Source organism: Vombatus ursinus, unplaced genomic scaffold, assembly GCF_900497805.2.
Source record: "Vombatus ursinus unplaced genomic scaffold, bare-nosed wombat genome assembly UNPS02014874.1, whole genome shotgun sequence".
NCBI classification, from domain to species: domain Eukaryota; kingdom Metazoa; phylum Chordata; class Mammalia; order Diprotodontia; family Vombatidae; genus Vombatus; species Vombatus ursinus.
In genome coordinates this window covers 10046052-10062207 of record NW_020954652.1, presented here as the reverse complement: position 1 = coordinate 10062207, position 16156 = coordinate 10046052, and the positions used below count along the sequence as shown (strand labels likewise).

Here is a 16156-nt window from a genome sequence, read left to right as displayed (position 1 = left end):
GAGAGAGAGAGAGAGAGAGAGAGAGAGAGAGAGAGAGATTGGGATATAATACCCCCCCCAAAAAAAGAAAATATCCCCAAATGAGATCCTACAAAACTGAGTCTAATCATCTGAAGTACTTTCAATAATAAAAAAGAGGAATTTGAGTTATTCCTTCAAAAGAAATCAGAAGTGAAGTGTTTGACTTACAGTCATTCAAGAAAAGATAAGCAATGAAATCAATTATTTCATGCTTCTAGGGCAAGACAAAATTATTATATAAAAATAAAATTGAGATCAATATATTTTTAAAAGAACAAAGAAGTTCTTATTTCAGCAGCACATGTAATAAAATTGGAATGATACAGAGGAGATTAGCATGGCCCTTTCTCAAGGATGAAACACAAATTCATGAAGTGTTTCATTTTTTGAACCTTACTCTCATTGGAATTGACTCAAAGAGGGAATAACACACACACTCAGAAAAGTAGGAAGGGAAGGGGGTAAGAAAAGGGGAGGAGGTGATAGAAGAGAGGGCAGATTGGGGGAAGTAAAAGTCAGAAACAAAACACTTTTGAGAATGGATAGGGTGAATGGAGAGAGAAAGTAGGATAAACGGAGAAATTAGTACAGAGGGAAATATGTAGTTAGTAATCATTACAGTGAGAAAAAAATTACAACAAGTTTCTCTGATAAAGACCTCATTTCTCAAACATATAGAAAATTGAGCTAAATTTATAGAAATAAGAGCTATTAATTAATTGATAAATGATCAAAGGATATGAACAGGTAGTTATCAGATGAAGTAATCAAAACTATCTATAATCTTATAAAACATTGCTCTAAATCACTATTGATTAGAGAAATGCAAATTGAAACAACTCTGAGCAACCATCTCACATCTATCAGATTGGCTAATATGACAAAAAAATAAAATGACAAATGTTGAAGTTGATGTGGGAAAATCAAGACACTAATGCACTATTGGTGAAATTGTATACTAGTTCAACCATTCTGTAGAGCAATTTGTAACTACACCCAAAGGACTGTAAAAAAAAACATGCATATGCTTTGACCAAGAAATGCCAGTATTAGGTATGCATCCCAAAGAGATAAAAAAGGACCTATATGTACAAAATATTTATAGCAGCTCTTTTAGTGGTGGCAAAGAGTTGAAAATTGAGATGTCCATCATTTGGGGAATGGCTGAACAAGTTGTTGTATGTGATTGTGATAAGATACAATTGTGCTATAAGAAATGATGAGCAGGGCGCTCTCAGAAAAAAAAAAAACAAACAAACCTGGAAAGACTTACATGAATTGATGCCAAGTGAAATGAGCAGATCCAGAAGAACCTTGTACACAATAACAGCAATATTGTATGATGATCAACTGTAAATAATAGAGCTATTCTCAGCAATACAGAAATACAATGATACGAGACAATCCTGAAGAACTTATGATGAAAGGTGCTGTCCATCTTTAGAGAAAGAATTGGTTGAACCTGAATGCAGATTGAAGCATATTTCTTTTCATTATTTTTCTTGGAGTGTTTTTTGTCTGTTTTCTTTCACAGCATGACTTACATAGAAATGGAGTATATATAAAGTATGTCAAATTACTTGCCTTCTCAATGGGGGGCAGTGAGGTAGGGAGGGAATTTGGAACTCAAAATTTGAAAAAAATGTTAAAATTGTTTTAACATGTAGTTGGAAGAAAAATAAAATATTATTTTTAAACAATATCTTTTAAAACAAATAACAAAAAGGAAACATTAAGGGGAAAAAGATTTGTGTGATAGACTTTGGTAAAATTTTAAAAGTTCTGTAAATGAATAAAACAGCACATTAGGTAAAGTTTTGGGCTTAGACCCAGGAAGGTCTGAATTCAAATTTTGCCTGAGATATACTTACTAGCTATATGACCTTTGTTTTATAAGATTATAGAAATCATTTCATCTCCCCCAGCCACATTTTCATTAGCTATAAAATGAAGAGATTGGATTTGATGGCCTTCTAAGTCTCTTCAAATTCTAAATCTATGATGCTCTAAAAGGAAAAATAACTGAATTAATATTCTATGAAACAAAGTCCACATTCCCTTTAAGATATTCAATGTTTTGTTTTAGTTTTTGTTTTTTGTGCATTTGTTTTTGGTTGATGACAAAGAAAGAAGTTTCTTGAATGGGGATTGAAAAAGCAAGAGAACACACCAAAGCTAGAGATGTACTTTCACCCAGTCGAGTTGTAAGTTGAAAAGAAATAAAAATCTCTATACAATTTTGACAACTATGCATTACTATAAGAAAGCAAGGTAAAACAGAAGAGGGAAGGGATCAGTATGGCAAGATGTAGGAGATTGATCTTAGCCAGAAGGGAAAGTGAAGGTTCTCATCAAAACACATTCCCTTGGTGAGGAGGTACTTGGAGCCATAAGTGCCTTACAGCTGTATTTCTTGGAGGGAAATAGAGAGGAAAAGCTTAAGAGATCAGCTTCTCTGAGCAAGCATCATATTCATTTATTCATTAAATAAATATGTGTTAAGCTTATATTATGTGCCAGGAATTTTCTAAGTGCTGGGAATACAAAAAGAGGCAAATGATAGTCCCTGCCCACAAGGAGCTTACAATCTAATGGGAGATAACATGCAAACAAATATAGACAAAGCAATACAGGATAAATAGTACATAACTAAAAGAGGGAAAACATTAGAATAAGAGAAGTTAGGGAAAACTTCCTATGAAGGTGGACTTTTAGTTGGGACTTAAAGGAAGCCAGAGAAGTATTGCATCATTCCTCAGAAGAAAAAGTGTGTGACCCTCCAGGGGTGGTCAACATCCAGGGAAAAATGTTCCATAAGCCCTTGCCTGGCTTCCTGGAAGGCACAGAACTGGAAGAAGTTAAACAATGCTGAGCCAAAGTGCAATGTAAGATAGACCTACCCTAATCAGGAGTCCCACAAATTGTTTCAGGTTCTGATATGCAAGTTTCAGCCTCCATGTATAATAGGTGTTATTACTTACCACCTATTTATTTCTTCTGCTGATGTGTACTTGGTGCTAAGCATTACTTTTGTGTGTAGGAAATAAATACCTGCCCCATGTCTGGTTAACATTGTACCTTGAGTGTCATTTTATTCTCCCCTTTGGAAATAACTCTGGACATGAACCTAAACTAAGCTTTAAGCAAATTTCCTGGGTCCTGGGGTGAGGATATAACTTGACAAACAAAGTATAAAAAAAGAATTTCAAATGATCAGATTCCCCTAAAAGCAGCTGGTGACACAGAGGATAGAGTATTGGACCTAGAGTGAGGAAGATAAGTTCAAATCCTGTCTCCCACTCTTACTAGTTGTGTGACCATAGGCAAGTCACTTAACCTCTGTTTGCCTCAGTTTCCTCAACTCTAAAATCAGGTGAATAATAGCACCTATACTCCAGGATTTTTGTGAGGATCAAATAAGATATAAATTTATAAAAAGTGCTTAGCACAGTGCCTGCACACAATAGTCAACATATAAATGCTTATTCTCTTTCCTTCCCTTTTCCCCAGGATTGAAACTTGTCCAGACTATGCAAAGGATCTCAGGGAAAAGAGGTCCTTTAGGGATGACAGAGAAGATACAGTGTCCCATCACTTGGCCCCAGCAGAGGTTATAATTCTTAGAAATGGTTGCATATATTCTCTAAAATGTGGAGGTTAAACTATTTGCTTAAAAATCTGTAAAGAGGCAGACACTAGCTTAGCACAGTGCCTGGCACATAGTAGCAGGTATTTATTAAGTGATAGTTAATTGACTGACACTATTAAAAATTTAGTGTACCAACTATTCCTGGTCATTCATAAGATCAAAAACCCTAGAAAGAAAAATAAAAGAGAATAGAGAGAAAATATCCAATATTTGCTGTACCTCCATATCAGACTAAGTTCCTTAAGATCAGGGACTAAGATATTATCTCTTTTAAAGAAAAATCTGTCAATGGCTCTCCTCAAATATAAAATTCTTCTCGCTTAATATTTTTCTTCCCCTGATTTTCTGCTCCTGTTGGTATGATATTCACTATTGCCCAGTGATTTCAGTACTTTACTTTTCTCTCCTTTGTTATCCCTTTCCTTACTTTATAAATTACCTACCTGTATGGGCTAAACTAAGATTTTTATTGTCAAATCTTCGTCCACTTTTTTTAACCTCTTCCATGTATTTGATCTCAATGTATCATGCAAAAATCATTGAATCTAGATTCAGAAAACATAGGTTCTAATCCCATATCTGACAGCTGTGTGAATGTGGGCCAGTCATTTAACTTCTTTGGGGCTCAGCCTTCTAGTTTGTAAAATGAAGGTGGTTGGATTTGATGACTTTGGAGGTCCCTTCACAGTTTAGATCTGTGACACTGATGACCAAATCCAATAATCCTTTTCTCAAGGTTACTCCTTCATGACAGTACTTGGTACCATTCAACTTTCCCTTTCTTCCTGATACTTTTTCTTCCTTTGGCTTCCACAATACCTTGTCCTGGTTTTCCTGCCTCTTTGACTATTCTTTTTCTATTTATTTTGCTGGATCTTCTTCAACTTACCAATTTATAAATGTATATATCCCCCCAAATTCAGTTTTTAGCCTTTTGTAACCCTGTGATTATATTCTCTCATTTAGAAACCTTAGCCAACCAAAAAACATTTTATGTATGCATTTCACTTTCCCTGCTAAAACACATTCCATTTTTTTTATTTCACTGACTACAGCTTGCTAGGCAAAGCTACTTTTTTGAATATTTATCTCCAACTTGTCCTCTCTACACCTCATTTTTTCCATTTACAACATGAAGAGGTTAGACGTAATGACCTCTTTGGTTCCTTCCAGCTCTGAGTCTATGATGCTTTGAAGTTATGAAGTAAATCCTTCACAGAGGTTAGACTAGATACCCTCTGAATTCCTTTTAACTTTGAGATTCTGTGATGCTGTGATACTGAGTAGATCTCCTTGAATTAAGACCTCTAGCTCACTTTAATAATTACTCATATTCTGGCTGTTTTGTATATAGACATCTTTGGCCATGAATTATTATCCCTGTCTTTGAATCTCATCTCTTGTAATTTACTAATCCTCTCTTATTTACTTCTTTCTATGTTGTACCTACTACTCTTTATAGCATATGACTTATGTAATATAATCAGTTTTCTATAATGAGTTATAATCATTTTTCCCTTTCCATTTCTTTTCAGTTCAGAACATTTGATCAAATCCAGAGGTCTCCATGAAATCTTCATTTTTATAAGCCCAAGTTAGATGAATTCTATCCCAGATCATCATTCCCATATTTTAATTTCTAGTCCAGAAATTAAGATCTTATTCTTTGGTACCCCATTTTTGACCATTCATTCATTTCCTGAATTTATCTTTCACTTTTGAAGTTCCAGACTTCAAAACCACCAATGTCTGTAGGGTTTTTGGTTTATTGCCCATGACTATATAATTCATAGAAATGATTCCTCACTTCCTTCTGGCAGTTTCATTCTTCCTCCATATGAGTTACTAGAAGTGGATAGTAGTCATAAGATTTTATGAGTCTCAGGAGACTTCTATTACATCTTGGATACACAGGCCAGGGAGAAGGCAAACTCCCAATTGTTCACATCATGTAAATGTATGGCTTCCTTGGTGTGCCTCAGGAATGAGTCACAGACCACCACAACTCATGAGATCATACATTGAAGACTGGAAGGGACCATAGAGATCGTATAGTCCAACCTCCTAATTTAACAGTAGCATAAACTAAGGCTAAGAGAGAGAGAGAGAGAGAGAGAGAGCAGCATAGTGAAGAAAAAAGTCAGCTGACCTCAAAATATACCAAATCATATACCTGACACATATTGACTGTCTGACCATTAGTAAGTCACTTAACCTCTAAGTGGTCAAAGAAACTAAGACTATAAATTACAGAGAAGATGCCAATCTCCATTACTAGAAGAAACTTCATCTCCCGTGAGCTACCTTACCTTATTTATATATTTGCTATATCTCCACATCAAACTAAGTTCTTTGAGATCAGGGACTAGGATATTATTCTTTGTTTCCACAGCACCAAACACATGGTTTTATACCTTTGTGGATTGGGGTTGAGCTAAGATGGCGGAGTAAAAGCAGTGACTTGCTTGAGCTCTCCCCCAAACCCCTCCAAAAACCTGTAAAAATGGCTCTAAACAAATTCTAAAGCAGCAGAACCCACAAAAAGACAGAGTGAAACACATTTCCAACCCAAGACAACCTGGATGGTTGATCAGAAAGGTATATCGTGCCAGGTGGGGAGAGTAATGCAGTTCAGCAAGCAGGCCTCAGAGGACTGAATCACACCCAACTGTGGTGGTCCTGGGGTGAGGAGGAGTGCTGGCATTGTGGAGTTTGTAGTAGTGGTAGAGAGGAAATCCTCCTCACAGTTCAAAAGCAGAAAAGAGTGCTTGTGGTCACTCATAGACTAGAGCATAGGCCAGGAAAGGAGTAAACACCTAACCCCTTATCATACCACCTTGGAAGAACTGCAAATTTACAGGTTCCTAGAAATATCTCTGAAAACAGCTGCACAAAACCCCTGAAGCTTGGGATAGTACATTCTCCACACTGGAAGCAGACCCCTACCTTAACAAAGAGTTTATAACTCAAGTAATTGGCTGGGATCATGAGCAAACTTCTCAAAAAAAGTCAGACCATAGAATCTTTCTTTGGTGACAAAGAAGACCAAAACATATACCTTTGTGGCTGTTCTTTAATTATTTTCAGTCATTTCTGATGCTTTGTGACCCCATTTGGGGTTTTCTTGGCAGAGATATAGAGTGGTTTGCCATTTCTTTCTCCAACTCATTTTGCAAGGAAACTGAGACAAACAAGGTTAAATGACTTATACAGAGTCACATAGTTAGTGTCTGAGGTCAGATTTGAACTCATGATTCTGATTCCAAGCCCAGCACTTTGTCCACTGTACCATTTAGCTGCCCTGTTTTATACCTGGGCAACACTTAATAGATATGTTTCTAATTGGATTGTATACTAGTCACTGGTGGAAACACAAACATGGTTCCATCACTGAAGGTCCAAAAATATTCTCTTTGCTTTCTATATTTTCTGAAACCAAACCTCTCATTGTATTGTCATTCTTGCTGCTAACCTTCCTGCCTAACTCTTCAGGATAACAATTGTGTATTAGTTTACCTTATATTATAAGGTTCTGTCCCTGGGGATTTCCTTAGTAAGTTTTCTTCAAAGCTCACTTTTCCTTTTGGAAAAGTGCATGTGGGAAATTTTCTTCCCTCCTCCTCCCCTCCACTGCAGATATCTGCCTTCATTTAATCAATGGCCAATGATTCATTTGATTAATGATCGTGTTATGTCACTCCATATTGTAATACAAAGCATCACAACTCTCAATTGTCTTCCATGGGAATATCTCATGTAGAAATCCAATTCCCAACCATTCTTCATTGAGTATAGTGGAAGGAGTTCTGGCACCAGAGGATCTGGTTTCAATCCAGTCTCTGAGATTAACTTTGTAACATTGAGTTACTGAACATCCTGGAACCTCAGTTTCCTCATCTGCAAAATTAGGGACTTTGACTAAATTGTCTCTGAGACCCCTTCTATATCTATAATCCTTTTTCTTTTGCCTTTTTTTTTTGGTCACCTACAGCCCCTAACCAAAAAGTATGCACATAGAAAACACTTGATAAATATGTGTTAATTGATGAGCATGAGCTAAAAATAGAATGGGACTTACAGCTGTGGTTAAAACAATCAACAAACTTATGAATGTTTCTTCTGCTCATACTCTAATTTCAAAGAGTAATTTTAATTCTTAGTTCATACCACAAGAACATACATTTAGAACTGGAAAGGCCATTAGAAGTCATCTAGTCCAATCCCTCATTTTACAGATGAGTGAAACAGATGAGGAGGCTAACTGACTTGAACTGGATCACATAGTAATGGAAAAGCTAGATTTTGAATCCAGGTTCTCTGATTCCAAATCCAGCGTTCTTTCCATTGTACCAAATTATACCATATGCCTTATGCTAGGCAGAAGTTGATTCCATAAGAAAGTGTTGATTTAGCTTGTCTCTTAGGTGTGAAATCCCTATCTCCCCCAACCACTGTATAAAAAAATAAGCTGTAAAAGGGCACATGTAAACATTTAAATATTCAAATTCAATTCAACAAATATTTACTGAGTACCTACCATATGAAAAGCACTGTAAGGCATAGATTAATAAAACATCATCTTTGCCTTCCAGGAAATTATAGCATAATAAGGGAAAAAAACACATTCATATGAAAATTATAATGCAAGTCAGAATATGATAAATGTTGTGAGATACAAAAGACAAAGATACTAGGGAGAATTAGAAGAGGAAAAAAAATAAGCATGGGGATCCCAGAAATTACAAAGGTGTTATTTTCCAGAATCACATAATTTCAGAGTCAGATGGGACTCTCTAATCTTATAAAACAAAACACATGTAAGCTAAATAGGGAAGAGGCGGGAGAACAGAAGAAGAAAGAGGGAGGGGTAGAAAGGAAAATAGGGATGGAGGGAAGCAAAGAAGGGAAGAAAAAGGAAGGAAGATAGGGAGGGAGGAAAGAAAGGACGAAGAAAAGAAGGAAGGAAGGAAAGAAAGAAGGAAGGAAGGAAAGAAAGAAGGAAGGAAGGAAGGAAGGAAAATTACAAATGTCAGAAAAACTATGGGGGAAACAAGCACATTGATGTACTTTGGTGAAGCTGTGATGGGTCCATCCATTCTGGCAAAAAATTGGAATTGTTTCATGACATTTACTAAAGAGTTCATGCCCTTTGACCCAGATATAATACTACTATGCCTACACCCAAAAGAGATGAAAGAGAAGGCAAAAAATATATTATGTACAATCTTTTAATAGCATCTCTTTTGTGGCAGGGAAAAAAACTAGAAACTAAGGAAATGTCTATCATTTAGGAAATGGTTGAACAAATTATGGTATAGGGAATGGATTGCATATGGAAGATAACAGAGTATTATCATGCAGTAAGAAATGAGAAAAAAAAAAGATGACCTATAAAGATTGTATGAACTAATACCAAATGAAGTGAGCAGAACCAGAAGAATGATTTATACTATAACATTAATTATCATATTGAACTTGAAGTCCTTTAAAAACCCCATATGTCTTTCAGCCCAAGTGCTACCTCACAATATATCCTTTTCCTTTGACTACTAAAGCTGATTTTTTTAAGCTAAGCAAATAACACCTTTACATTTATCCCTATTAAATTTTATTGTATTTTATTGAAGTCAGTGCCCTAGACTGTCGAGACTTGTTTGTATCCCAACATTCCCATCCAACGGGTTAGATATCACCACAGTCACCACCATTGATCTAAGCTTTGAAACAGGGGGGGATGTATGAATTTGTTTGGTGTTCTATTTGTTGATAACTGTATCTTCAATGTTACTCATAATCCTCTTTGTAATCCCATATGTTTTATTTTATACATTTTAAAACATTATTTTGAGAGTGGTTCTATTGGTATCACTGGACTATTGAAGGTTTCCATGACACAATAAAAGGTTAACAGGCCACGCTTGAAGAATAGATTGGATTTGACAGCTGGAGATAGGAGGTAAGGAATAGCATGAATTGTTGAGCTTTTGGTTCCAGTAGAACCCATATAGGATGAGAGAGGTTTGGGAAATAGAAAACAAGTTTGTTTGGTTAAAATACTGAATAACGATCATGGAGAGATGTCTGGAAAATAAATTTAGGCCAGTTCATGGAGGGTCTCTGTTGAGCTAAGGACTTGAGTTTGTATTTGGCAAGCAATAGGGAACAAGGAAAGGCTTTTAATAATAATTAATATTTATAAAATTCTTTAAGTTTTCAAAGCACTTTCTATATATTCTCTCATTTGATCCTATGAGATAACTGCTATTATTATCCCCATATTACAGTTAAGGAAACTGAGGCTGATAGAGGTTAAGTGACTTGGGCATGGTCACACAGCTAGTGAGTTTCTGAGGCAGCATTTGAACTCAAGTTTTTTTTTGGCCCTTCATCCAGAGTACTTTCCAATGAGTCACCTCACTACCCCTTGATTGACTGACCATGACAAATTCCTATTTTTTTTTAATCCGGTCATTGAAATGATCAGAGTTTTGCTTATTGTTAGAGCTTCAATTAAGGTTTAGAAAAAATAACTTCTAATTTCATTTTCCTCCCTAAGATCCTATGAGCTGATATGGAAGATTAATCAGACAGCATTACGTAAGTTGTTTAGAAAGGGAAAAGACCGGAGGCAGAGAGATAAATCAGGAAGTGGGGGATCTTACTGGGCTCAGTAAGTAGTTATGAGGCCTGGACTCTGGCAGTGACAATGGGGATGAAAAATGGGGAGCAGATGTGAAAGATATTTCAGAGACATAATTGTAATGAGGTTCTCTCTGCCTCAGGCCCAGAGATGTTAAATCTGTTAGCTAAACCAGTTTATCTGGCACTAAATTGCCCTAAGCTTGTATCACAATAGAAACAATTGGCCTCATTACTAGACTGTGATTTGTGTGGGGGCAAAGGGGAAATGACTTCAAAAGTTTCTAGAGCTTTCTATTTGGTAAAAAATGTTAAGGGAATAGGTTTTATTGAATTTTTTTTAAGGGTAGGAACTGGACCTGTAATTTTATTGGACTAGGGAACTTCCTCTAAGATGCAGGTCAATGTAAGCATGTTCCCTACAGCCTAATTATCTTTGAGAGTTTTCTTGAGTCCTGAGAAGTTATGAGACTTGCCTCGGGTCTTATAACCAGTTTGTGTTAAAGGCAAGGCTAAAACTCTGTTCCTCCTAGCTCTAAGGCCAGCTCTTGCTACTAAACCATCCTCTCAAATCATCCTCAATACATGGAGATTTTCTTGATTACCACCAAGTCGCCAGTGCCCTCCCTCCCAACACTACCTTAAATTCATCTTATGTGCGTGCCTGTATGTTTATATGTACATATTGTCTTCCCCTTCCTCTCCCTCAGTTGCATACAAGTCACTGGAAGGCAAGGACTGTTTCATATTTATCTCTATATTCTGAGGTCTTAGCTCAATGCCTGGCACATAATAGGCACTTAAAAGCTCAATGAATGAATATATGGATTGAATTCAACATACTTATTAAGCATTCAGTATGTGCTAGGAACAGGTGATTAATTACTGGGGAGTGGTAAAGTCTTTGCTTTTAAGATGCTTACAATATCTATTACATGGAAGTGGGTTTTTATTATTTAGAAGTAATAATTATACAGAGAACTTTATTGCTTTATTGAACGTTTAGATCAAGAATGCGGAACCTGCAGCCTCAAGGCTACATGTGGCCCTCTAGGTTCTCAAGTGCAGCCATCAGAGAATTCAAAGGGCTGCACTTGAGGACCTAGAGGACCACATGCTGCAAGGGCCACAGGTTCCCCAACCCTGCTTTAGATGGATAGGGAGTCAGTCTCAGAGTCGAGGACCAGGGATTCAAATTCTGTCATATGATGTCTGTGTGGCACTGGGCAAGTGATATAACTTCTCAGTACCCTCAGACACCTTCTAAAACTAAGCTGCAGAATAGTTGCTGATTTACATTGGGAGAAGAAGTTCTTCATCCAGAGTGCCTTACATCAATAAAATAACAGGTTCAGTTAAAAAAAGTTTCTGTTACATATTTCCTCTTATATAAAAATGTCTTGTGAAATAACAAGAAAACTAACTACAAAATGTCCTTCCCTGGGTACTGAGGATGGTATAGAATTGAGCCCTTTTACTTGCTTGGTCTTAGAGACTTCAAGAGGAAAAATGTCACCCCTTCCCAGGCAGGAAAAAAGAATGATCCCCAAACCCCCCACCCCAGGTTGTCAGATGCTAGAATTCAGCTTTTGTCTGCTGCTGAGACATACAGCAGAAAAACCCATGCTGGCCTATTTTTTTCCATGATTTTCCAAAATACACTTAGGGATTCAGACCTGCCCAGATATTGATAATAACCAAATTGTCTCTAAAGGAAAATGTGAACTAAAAGTGTATTGACAAGTGATTTAACCGTACCTCAAATTCATCCAAATAATGGTGTTCTTTCACTCTATAAAATCTTATGTTTATAACATATATCAAAATAATCATTAATTCAATACTTAGTATGTGTCAGGCTTATTTCTAGGTTTTAGGCACACAAGTGCAATGAATGAAACTCAACACTAACATGGAGCTTATGTGGTTATATTCTAATAGGGGAGAAAATAACTACATATAACATATCTATGCAACGTAAAGTTAAAGCCAAATATGTGCAAAGATATCAAATACAAATAAGTTCAAGATAGAAGGTACTAGCTAATGGGGGCATCAGAAAAGATGTTCAGATTAATCAGTCAGACAACAAACATCAATTAAGCACCTACCAAATGCCAGGCATTGTGCTGAACCCTCAGGATTCAAGCACAAAGAATGAAACATTACCTACCCTCAAGGAGGTTACATTCTAACAGTACAGACAGTATACATATGTCTATACATACAAACATAAAGTGAAAAATATAAATATATACAAAGTAGTTTAATACAAGGTGATTTGGAAAGGAAGTTTCCATGCATAATATAGCTCCTGAACTGTCTATTAAAAGAAAAGAAGGCTTATATGAATCCTACTGAGATAGCTCAAAAAAACTGGTGTCAATATATATTTGCAACTTTCTTTGAGATTGAAATGGTTGGATAAAAGAGAGATGATACACAATTAGCATATGCTTTCTGACATTAAAAAAATGCCAGTGGAATGAAATATTTTGGAATCCTTACTTTAAAAAAGTGGAGGAGATATAGGTCTTCTTAGTAATTTCCACCCATAAAGAACCAAGATAAATAGAGCCTTAATAGCTTATTTTGTTATTGCAAATTTAGCCATATGTCAAAAATTTAGAGTTGTTTTTGTGTTGTTTTTTTGTTTCCCAAACTCTTTTATGCTTTTACTGGATTGTTTTCTCAAAGAACACTTAAAAATACTCTCAAATAGCGATCTCACTGGCAAAGTCGTTTGTGCATGTGCAATCTTGTCCCTTGTAATGGAGAGAACCGATGACAAGGATGTTGTTCTAGTCATTTAAACACTGTTTTCCTTTCATGGAGCTCCTTCTGTGTGACAGGAGAAAAAAAAAATAGGCAATGGAGGGTGTTTAGAAACCATGATTGGAATTTGTTGATCACCTTATTTCTCAGTGTTTACAAGGAAATGTAGAAGAAATAAAATTCCAGGCAAGCTTGAATAATAACTGATGGGCACAATTCCACTGCGGGGCTCTGCACAAAGTTTTCATTAAATGCCTATAAATTGCTTGCATCTGGTTTTTGCTCCTTGGGACAAGGCTGGTTGGAAAAGAAGGAAGATGGTATTTGCTGTCCTTTAGAAGCTATAATTTTCCAAGCTGAAGTATCTTCATTTAATGCAACACGAACCACATCCTCAGGGGCCATTTTAAACAGATGTTCAAGCAGCTTTAGATCTTCTCAAAGTGAATTCATTCTGATTTTTGATGCAAGTTTTTTTTCTTTATTTTTAAAGCAAGTCGCCTTAGGTTTCAAGTGCCATGAGTTGTATTGCTTAAAAGGATTTTATTCTTCCTCTGCTAACCACTTTCCACTGGCTGTTTGAATAGTTCTTTATTGTTATCGTTACCTAGATATGGGCAGTCTGGAGGTATTTCTTTCCTACTCTTTCTAGGATTCAAAATAAACCTTTCTGAGACCTCTAAGGATCAGATTTTGCATCTGATCATTGTTAACAGTCCTATTGCTTGCTGGTAGATTGTCCCTCCTACTTTCTCATTATCACATTTTCTGTTTGATTCTCTCAAGGAATCCTTAACAGCTCTTCCACTTGTCACTTGTAGGTAAATAAGGGCTAATGGTTTAGAGTGCATGTCTAGAGAGCATTTATTAAGTGGCTACTATGTGCCATACACTCTTCTAGGCACTGGAAATAATTGTAATAGCCACTGATAGTAATCTTTGATAACTGTCTCTATTTGAAATTGACAAAATTTGAAATAGACAAAATGATTCCACCTTAGCTGGAGTTTTTAAACTGTCATAATAGCTCACAAATTCTTCATATTATTTATCGAGTACAAATCAGATTCTGCATTACCTTAAAACGGAAGTCACCCATGAAAAGATATTAGCTGCTGACTGACTGATGTTAAAACACACACACACACACACACACACACACAGAAATGGACTTCTTTTATACCTACCTCATGTGTTGTACCTGTCTGTAAGAAAAAATGTAACTGCCTATTGAAATAAAGAATAAAAATGCATTCTTAGTAGATCAAAAGATAGAAATGGTTGATGTGAAAATGTATTTTGCTTGACTGCCTATTTAATATAAAGGTTTTAGTTTTATTTATTTTCTATCTCAGTGAAGGTGGAGTGGAAAGGAGAGAAAAGAAATACTTGTTAATTGAAAACAAAAAAAAAAAAAAAAGAAATTCAATTTATTTTTAAGGCTAAGTGGTGCCAGAGAAAAAAGAACAGGATTTGGAGTCAAAGAACCTGGGTTCAAATCTGACTCTACCTTTGCATGATTGTTTAGGCAAGTGCTCAAGTTAGACAAGGGCTTCGTTCAAATCTTAAGCTTGCCATTTACAACCTGTTTGACCTTAGATAAGTAACTTCTTCTTGTGAAACTGCTCAGGGCTTTAAAGTGTCTTCAGTTGTAAAATTATAGCATTGGGTGTATGGTTTCTAAAGTTCCTTAGAGGATCTGGAGATTATTCTAGATGTACAGTCCTGCAATCTCTTATTTCCTCACCTATAATATTAGAGGATAGGACTGGAAGACCTTTAAACTCCCTTTGAAGCCCAAGTCTATGATTCTATGATGTCACACTTCTTGAATATTTAGAATTAGACAGCTTCTGCATAACAAGTTGGTCATTTTGAAACATGAGAGGCAGCTTGGCACAATGGATAGAGAAAGAAGGAAAGAAATAAACATTTATTGAGCAACTTCTGTGTGCCAGATACTGTGCTAAATGCTTTACAAATATTACCTCACTTGACCCTCACAACAACTATGAGAGGCAGGTGTTATTATTCTCCCCATTTTACAGCTGAGGAAACTGAGACAGACAGAAATTAAGTGATTTGCCCAAGGTCACACAGCTAGTAAGTGTCTGAAACTGGATCTGAACTCAAGTCTTCTTAACTCTAGATCCAGGGCTCTATCCATTGTGTCACTTAGCTGGCACTAGAGAATTAGCCTTAGAATCAGGAAGACTTAGGTTCAAATACTACTTCTTATGAATTCTGGTTGTGTTCACCTGGGAAAGTCACTTCCCCTCTGAGTGCCCCCTGAAAACTCTCTAAGACTCCAGGTTGCATATGTGTTTCAGGTATCTCTCTGTTAAAGGACTTTCACCAATGAAATCATACATCTAGACAAGAAAGAAACAAACAAACAGGAAAAAGGAGGGAGGGAAGAAGGAAGGAAGGAAATAAGGAAGGAAAGGAAAAAGGGAGAGAGGGAAGGAAAAAGGGAAGGAGGAAGAAAAAAGAAAGGAAAAGAAAGAAATAAGGAAAGGAAGGAAGGAAGGAAAGAGAAATGGCTTATCTATGAATAAAACCAGAGCTGAAGATTAAGGGAATAGAAATCTATTTACCAAGGGGAATAAAAGCAAATCTGATTTATGATGATCATTCAAGCACCTGAGAAACCTATTCATTTGGATCAAGGAAAATCCTAGAGGTTTCTGGAAAAGTAAAGTTCTATTTATCTTGGTATCATTTCTTTTGTTATACCCAGAAGTCTCACAAAGAATTCCATAGCTATAGCCCTTTGGGCACTGAAATATGGTAAGTGGTTCTCTTCAGAAATTTCTCATTCTCTTAAATATACTCTACAGAAGCAATCTGCCTATTGGAATTGGAATAAGCAAACCTAGTTTCTTGCCTCTTAAATTTAATAGTAACCTTTAATAATACATTTAATAGTAACATGAACACAGGTAATAAGTTGCTTAACTGCTCTAAGCCTCAGTTTGCTCATCTGTAAATTGAAGATACCTGTATGGCTCACCCATAGAATTGTCATAAACATCAAATGAGATGTTTGTGAAGTACTTAAAAAATGTTGAA

The 16156-nt window shown here is 36.2% G+C and overlaps 1 non-coding gene across 1 annotated transcript; it reads left to right on the top strand.

Moving 5' to 3' along the window:
- The first annotated feature begins 303 nt into the window (after positions 1–303).
- On the top strand, positions 304–410 carry LOC114028302. The gene has a single exon (XR_003567347.1). It is a non-coding gene; the product is annotated as a U6 spliceosomal RNA (small nuclear RNA).
- Positions 411–16156: the final 15746 nt, after the last annotated feature.